Raw genomic sequence first — 8,613 nt, 5'->3', positions numbered from 1 at the left:
CATTTGGGCATTTTACCAAATACTTGGTAGGCAACAATAAAGTACTAGCTCCTTATCAATGAATTCAATGATATTTTTGGCACAATGAACAAATAACAATACATACATCAATAATCTAACAATGGAAGGAGCTAGACATCAATAAACATGACTTATATACATATATATCATGTGAGCACTTGAAAGGAAGCTTCTACTTACAACCCACAATCACTTTGGTTGCTATGATGCTGTTTGAATGAATTCCTACAACACAATACATAATAACAACCAACAATCATCACCAATAACCATAGAAATCAATAAATTCAACTTAAACCTTTATTACTTCAAACCTTTCTAAGCTCAAACGATAGAACCCTTACCTTGAAGCTTAGAAACTTAGTAGGAGAAGTTAAGAAATTCACTAAAATCCTTGACCTTGAAGTGGAGAAATATTGGAGAGAAAATTTGAGGGAGAAGAGAAGCTTGAACCGTTGGAAACTAATGGAGGAAAGAAAAATATAGTAGAAGCATCTATAAATGATATATATAAGCCTTCATTCCCTCAAAAACGTGTTTTCTATGTCATAGACACGGAACCCGTGACCACCTCCGTGTAGAGGTCCGTGTACACACTGGAAATCACTCATTTTTCTTGGCAGGACCCGGACCCCGTGTAGGGGTCCGTGTACAGGTCCGTGTACCCTCTGTCCAAGGGCCAAAACTGCACTTTTTCTTCCGAATTAGCAAAAGTGGTCAACATGAAAGTTGTAGCCCTATGTGTTTTCTTGAATCTCCCACTGGTTTCAGGTCATTTAGAGGTCTGAGTAAAACGTTATGCCCATTCTCCCAACATGTGTCAGTGCAGGAACAACGAAACACACGACACATTTCGGGCCACTTTTGGCTCGTCTTCCTTACTGATTTGAACAAAACTCAAAACATGAAAGTTATAGCCTTATATATTATCTTTCTAATGGAAGTAGTCTCACATCAATTGGATTAATATACAAAACATTCGACTAAAAACCACAACTACTGCCACATTTTTCATACCGTTTCTGCACTTCCATTTCCTAGTTGGCTCAAGATCAACTTTCTATTTTACTAATTCATTACCATTCCCAATCACAATTATATAACATAACTCCAACAACTATTCCAATACGCATAACCATAACCATTCTAATCCCATGTCAATAAACAACACCATAAACAATAACCATTTATATAATCTCAACCATTAAATCATAAAACATGATCATGACAATACTAAACCATAAAGATTAACATGATAAAGGTTGGGATATTACACTTTTAGTTAAACAATATTGCATAAACCAAGAATAAATCCTCTAGCCTTGACAAAAATTTATAATTTCTAAACTTCGTTCTTGCATTTGGTAATCTATGAATTAATAAATTTAAACTTATAATAACCTCTCTGTGGATCGATCTCGTACTTACGAAATATATTGCTTGCCGACAACTTACACTTGGGTGAATTATAATTTAAGTAGTAGCAAGTTTTTGGCGCCGTTGCCGGGGAGGTATAAATTAAGTTTATATTTGTTAATTATGTTTTATTTATAAGTATTGTGTTGCTTTTTTTTTGTATGAGTATTTGGAGTCGAAAAAAAGTGGTAGACTTATTCGAGTATCTGAAAATAATTTAAACATGGATGATAATTCAAATAATCAAGATAATGATAACAATAATAATAGCAACAATAATAAAAATCAAGAACATGATCAATTAAGAACAATTAGGCATCATATGAACCCTATTAGAACTAGTGCCCCATCTTGTTTAGTTTTTCCTCTCGATGCATCTAATTTCAACTTTAAACCTCAAGTTATTCAACTTTTACCAAATTTTCAAGGCTTAGATTCTGAAAATCCATATTTACATCTAAGAGAATTTGAGGAAGTTTGTAACACTTATAATGATCAAAATTGTAGCATGGATATAGTTCGATTAAAGCTTTTCCCTTTTTCTTTAAAAGATAAAGCTAAAACATGGCTACAAAATTTGAGATCAAGCTCAATAAGATCATGGGAAGAAATGCAACAAAAATTTCTCAAAAAGTTTTTTCCTTCCCATAGAACAAACTCTTTTAAAAGACAAATTACTACTTTTTCTCAAAAAAAAGGAGAAACATTTTATCAATGTTGGGATAGATATATAGAATTACTTAATACATGCCCACATCATGGTTTTGAAACATGGAGAATAGTTTCTTACTTTTATGAAGGTCTAATACCTAAAGATAGGCAAATGATAGAATTCATGTGTAATGGAACTTTTGAAGATAAAAACCCAAATGAAGCTATGGAGTATTTGGATTCATTAGCAGAAAATGCTCAAAATTGAGATAATAGGCACAATAGAACCACCAATAACTAAAATCAATAATTCAACAAATGGATGTGGTATCTATAATCTTAAAGATGATATAGATATTCAAGCTAAACTTGCATCTTTAGCAAGAAAAATTGAGTCATTAGAAATGAAAAAGAGTGGTCAATTAAAAAGTATTCAAGAAATTGTTTGTCATATATGTGATACACATGATCATGCTACAAAAGATTGTCCAACATTACCTTCATTTAAAGAATGTCTCCATGAACAATCAAATTATGTTAACAATTATAAAAAACCAATACTAGATCTTTTTTCAACATCATATAATCCTGGATGGAAAAATCATCCTAATTTTAGTTGGAGGAATGATAATAATGCACAACCCTCACAACAATAGTTTCAAAATAATCAAAATCATCAAGGTTATATTCCTTATGTTACACCTCCAAGAAAAAACTTTGAAGATGTAATTCATGCATTTATCCAAAAGCAAGAATCTATCAATATTCAAAACAGTCAATCTATGAGTGATTTGAAAGAAACTCTAGCAAAATTTGCATCTGCACTTAATATTCATGAAAAAAGAAAATTTCCATCTCAACCTCAACCTAATCCTAAAAATCAAAATCAAGAATTAAAAAATGAAAAAATTGATCAAATAAAATCTGTTATTACCCTTAGAACTGGTAAAATAGTTAATGATCCATATAGTAATGAAAACAAGGATCATTTAAAATCAAAGAGTAAGGATGATAATCCTGATACTTTTGAGAATGATGATACCTTAAATTCTAAAAATAATATGTTGAATGATAAATCATTTGAAATAGTAAATGAATCAAATAATCCTCCACCATTTCCTCATGCATTAACAAATCATAAAAAAACATAAAAATGATTCTGATATCTATGAAGTTTTTAAACAAGTAAAGATAAATATTCCATTATTAGATGCTATTAAACAAGTACCTTCATATACAAAATTTTTAAAAGACTTATGTCATGTGAAGAGAAAATTGCATGTGAAGAAGAAAGCATTCTTGGCTGAACAAGCAAGTTCTATTCTTCAAAATAATTCTAGTTTAAAATATAAAGATCCTGGTTGTCCAACAATTTCATGTATTATTGGAGAAAATAAAATTAAAAAAGCTTTGTTAGATTTGGGAGCAAGTGTGAATTTACTTCCTTATTCAGTTTATGAAAAACTTAATTTAGGAGAATTAAAACCCACTTCTGTTACTCTCTTACTGGCGGATAGGTCAATCAAAATACCTAGAGGTATTGTAGAAGATGTGTTGGTTCAAGTTGATAAATTCATATATCCTGTAGATTTTATTGTTTTGGATACACAACCAATAGAAGTACATAATGAAATTCCAGTAATATTGGGACGACCATTTCTAGCAACTTCAAATGCTTTAATTAATTGTCGAAATGGAATAATGAAATTGTCTTTTGGAAATATGACTCTAGAACTTAATGTGTTCAATTTATGTAAACAACCAAGTATTAATGAAAATGAATATGATAATGAAATTGAAACAATTGTGGAAGAAAATATACAAGAAGAAAACTTAAATCAACAATCTGAAGTTTTTTCAATAGAAAGTTTTGAGTCTGAAAATAATTTTAAAGAAGATGATAATACAAAACTTGAATTAAAAGTTTTACCATTCGAATTGAAATATGTATTTCTTGGTGAAAATAAAACATTTCCTGTTGTAATTTCTTCCACTCTTCTACCAAATCAAGAAGAAGATTTAATTAAATTACTTAAAAAATATAAAAATGCAATTGGATGGACTTTGAAAGATATAAAAGGTATAAATCCTTTAATTTGCACACATAAAATTCATTTGGAAGAAAATGCTAAAACATATCAACAACCACAAAGAAGGTTAAATCCACATATGAAAGAAGTTGTTAAGAATGAAGTATTAAAACTATTAGACGCTGGAATTATCTATCCAATCTCAGATAGTAAATGGGTAAGTCCAACACAAGTAGTACCTAAAAAGTCAGGCATCACTGTTATAAAAAATGAAAAGGGAGAGTTATTACAAGCTAGGATTCCATCTAGTTGGCGTATGTGTATTGATTATAGAAAATTAAATGATGCAACTAGAAAAGATCATTTCCCACTACCATTTTTAGATCAAATTCTAGAAAAAGTAGCAGGAAATTCTTATTACTGTTTTCTTGATGGGTATTCGGGGTATTATCAAATACCTATATCATTAGAAGATCAAGAAAAAACTACTTTCACTTGTCCTTTCGGAACTTTTGCATTTAAAAGAATGCCATTTGGTTTATGTAATGCTCCGGCTACTTTTCAAAGATGCATGTTAAGTATTTTCAGTGATATGATTGAAGAATTTGTAGAAGTTTTTATGGATGATATAACTGTTTTTGGAAACTCATTTGAAAATTGTCTTAAAAACCTAGAAGAAGTATTAAAACGATGTGAAGAAAAAAATCTTGTTTTAAATTGGGAAAAATGTCATTATATGGTTAAATCTGGGATTGTGTTAGGTCATGTGATATCTGAAAAAGGAATTGAAGTTGATAAAGCCAAAGTTGATGTTATTGCTAATTTAACATCACCAAAAACGGTCAAAGAAGTTCGATCATTCTTGGGTCATGCAGGTTTTTATAGAAGGTTTATAAAAAATTTCAGCATAATATCTAAACCAATTTCGAATCTTTTAACAAAAGATACACAATTTGAATGGACTCAGAAATGTGAAAATGCTTTTAAAAAAATAATTAATCTTTTAATTACATCACCTATTTTACAACCTCCAGATTGGTCTTTACCATTTGAATTAATGTGTGATGCAAGTGATTATGCTATAGGAGCTGTGTTAGGACAGAGAAAAGAAGGAAAACCGTATGCAATCTATTATGCTAGTAGAACCTTAAATAGTGCCCAAATAAATTATTCAACTACTGAAAAAGAATTACTTTCAGTAGTATTTGCATTAGATAAGTTTCGATCTTATTTAATTGGTTCTACTACTATTGTGTACACTGATCATTCTGCCGTAAAATATTTATCAAATAAACAAGATGCTAAGCCAAGATTAATACGGTGGATTTTATTGTTACAAGAATTTGATATTATAATTAAAGATAAAAAAGGAAAAGAAAATGTCGTAGCCGATCATTTATCTAGAATAATGACTGAATCATCTCATAATGAAATACCAATAAATGAAAATTTTCCAGATGATCAGTTGTTTTATGCTACTATTATGCCCTGTTTTGCTAACATTGTAAATTTTATTGTGACAAATAAAATGCCTTCTTATTGGAATTCACAGGATAAGAATAAATTCTTGATAGAAGTTAAAAAATTTTATTGGGATGATCCTTACTTGTTTAAGTATTGTCCTGACCAAATTTTTCGACGATGCATACCCGACAATGAAGTAAGTACTGTTATTAAATTTTGTCATTCTGAAGCATGTTGAGTCATTTTTCATCCAATAAAACAAATGCAAAAATCTTATAATGTGGATTTTATTGGCCGTCTTTATTCAAAGATACGCATTTATTTTGCAAATCTTGTGAAAACTGTCAGAAGATGGGATCAATTTTAAAACGAAACATGATGCCTTTAAATCCAATCATAATTATTGAAATATTCGATAGTTGGGGGATAGATTTTATGGGTCCATTTCCATTATCTTTTGGATATACGTACATTTAGTCGCTGTTGATTATGTTTCAAAATGGATTGAAGCAATTGCATGTAGAACTAATGATCATAAAGTTGTTATAAAATTTTTAAAAGAAAATATTTTTAACCGATTTGAAATACCTAGAGCAATAATTAGTGATGGGGGAGTCATTTTATAAATAAATCATTTTCTTCTTTGTTAAGAAAATATGACATTACACATAAAGTTTCTACCCCATATAATCCTCAAAGTAATGGTCAAGTTGAACTTGCAAATAGAGAAATAAAACAAATTTTAGAAAAAACAGTTAATCCAAATCGAAAAGATTGGTATTTAAGATTAACTGATGCATTATGGGCATATAGAACTGCATTTAAGACCTCATTAGGGATGTCACCATATAGGTTAGTTTTTGATAAGTATTGTCATTTACCGGTTGAACTTGAACATAAAGCTTATTGGACAATTAAAACATTTAATATTAATTTAGATGATGCATCTAAATTAAGAAAATTGCAATTAAATGAACTTGAAGAATTAAGAAATGATGCATATGAAAATTCAAAGATTTATAAAGATAAAACTAAAGCCTTTCATGATAAAAATATTATGAGAAAGTCATTTGAAATTGGACAAAAAGTTTTACTTTATAATTCTCGTTTGCATTTATTTCCAGGAAAACTAAGATCGAGATGGTCAGGACCATTTATAGTTAAATTTGTTTATCCTCATGGTGCTGTTGATATTGAAAATCCTAAAAATAATGACGTGTTTAAAGTTAATGGGCAAAGACTTAAGCCTTTTATAGAAAATGAAATTCTTAATGATGATTTTATGCCTTTATATGATCCACAATAGTTGTTTGATATTTTCATTTTGTTTTTGCAGATTCTAGTTCATTTCCCGGTTAAGTGACGGATAACGGTACTCTGTGACTATCTAAGTCGGTTTTTTTCAGTTTTTAAAAAATAATTGGAATTTATAATAATAATAATAATAATAATAATAATAATAATAATAATAATAATAATAATAATAATAATAATAATAATAATAATAATAATAATAATAATAATAATAATAATAATAATAATAATAATAATAATAATAATAATAATAATAATAATAATAATAATAATAATAATAATAATAATAATAATAATAATAATAATAATAATAATAATAATAATAATAATAATAATAATAATAATAATAATAATAATAATAATATGGATGCTTGTATTGTGAATCTTCGTAAATATTTTGCTTGTTTACCTGATAATGCGTTGAAAAAAATTTATAAAGCTAGATGTGAGCGACTAAGGTTGATGATGTCATATGGCATACCGAATGATATCCGGTTGATAATTGAAGCAAAAGTCCGATTGGTTGGGGAAGCAAGTGAAATAATAATAAGACATATGCCAGGATTTGGTAAAAGCACATATGCCAAGAAACGAAGAGCTAAACGTATAGGTGGATGTCATAAATGTGCAAGGTGGACTTGTAAAGAGAAATGCAAAAATGTTGGAATGACATCAATGAATAGAGAAGATAAAATTTTATTCATTAAAAATGGTCTGAGTAAAGAGTCTTTGGATAATTTTCTAGAGGTTCTTGATACGCATTCTAGTGGGTACGTGCAAAATGAACTTCTTAAACTATGGTGGCAATTTCAACATGAGGAATATCAATATGGACGGTGGAATCAGCCTTATAAAGATCCTACTGTAGTAACGCATATCTGTTTAGATAAGTAAATATATATATACAATTTCGTCTCGGAAATCTGACGTTAAAAGACCCTGTTTGCCAATTTATAAGAAAATTGGATGGGAAGCATATACTCGACTCATAGAAGGCGTTGAAGCCGTTACTGAACGTAAAATCAGAGGAAGATGTGAGCCACAATCACAACTACGCTGTATATATGTGTTTTAATTTATGTCATTTTTATTTTCTTTTAATAATAATAAATTCATGTTCAAAATCGGTATATGAGTTTATTTTTAAAATGAATATGTTTGTATATTTGAATATATAAAAAGAATAAAGAATCTAGGTTGCGATTTTCCGATAAATTTTATTACTAAGGGACTAGTAATAAGATAGTGTGGGGGTGTGATGAAACTTAAAATTAATAATTTATTATATGTTAAAACCTATATTTTAAAATTTAAGTTTCATTAAAATTATAAATTTATGTTATTTTAGTATTGTTTATTTATATTTAAATGTCTTACTAAATATGTTTTATTTTCAGGTTTTCTACGTGTTGGTAAAATAATGATAACTCAAGCAAGAAAATTCAAATGAAGGTGATTCAAACATGTTTGGAATCTTTGAGAAATTATCTACAACTTTGCAGAAGACATGATTGCCTAACAAGTTTGTTAAGATGATCAAATTGTGAAAATATCAAAATGAGGACAAATTTACTTTCACAATGACCAACATATAGTAAAAAAATCATAACTATTTCAATATTTAACCAAATGAGATGAACCAAGTCGCCAATTTCATCTACAGATAATTCCCCACCTGTTTGCTGTTTTGAGCAGAGTCAAATTCGATGATTAAAGT

General features: G+C 28.8%; 1 non-coding gene across 1 annotated transcript; it reads right to left on the bottom strand.

The window, feature by feature from the left end:
- Positions 1-2,091: 2,091 nt before the first annotated feature.
- On the bottom strand, positions 2,092-2,202 carry LOC140989090 (small nucleolar RNA R71). Its single transcript, XR_012177436.1, has one exon. It is a non-coding gene; the product is annotated as a small nucleolar RNA R71 (small nucleolar RNA).
- Between the last annotated feature and the right edge of the window lie 6,411 nt (positions 2,203-8,613).

The sequence above is a fragment of the Primulina huaijiensis genome, chromosome 11, assembly GCF_012295235.1.
Source record: "Primulina huaijiensis isolate GDHJ02 chromosome 11, ASM1229523v2, whole genome shotgun sequence".
Taxonomy (NCBI): Eukaryota; Viridiplantae; Streptophyta; class Magnoliopsida; order Lamiales; family Gesneriaceae; genus Primulina; species Primulina huaijiensis.
The sequence above is the reverse complement of the archived record's forward strand: the minus strand, read 5'-3'. Positions and strand labels throughout refer to the sequence as shown.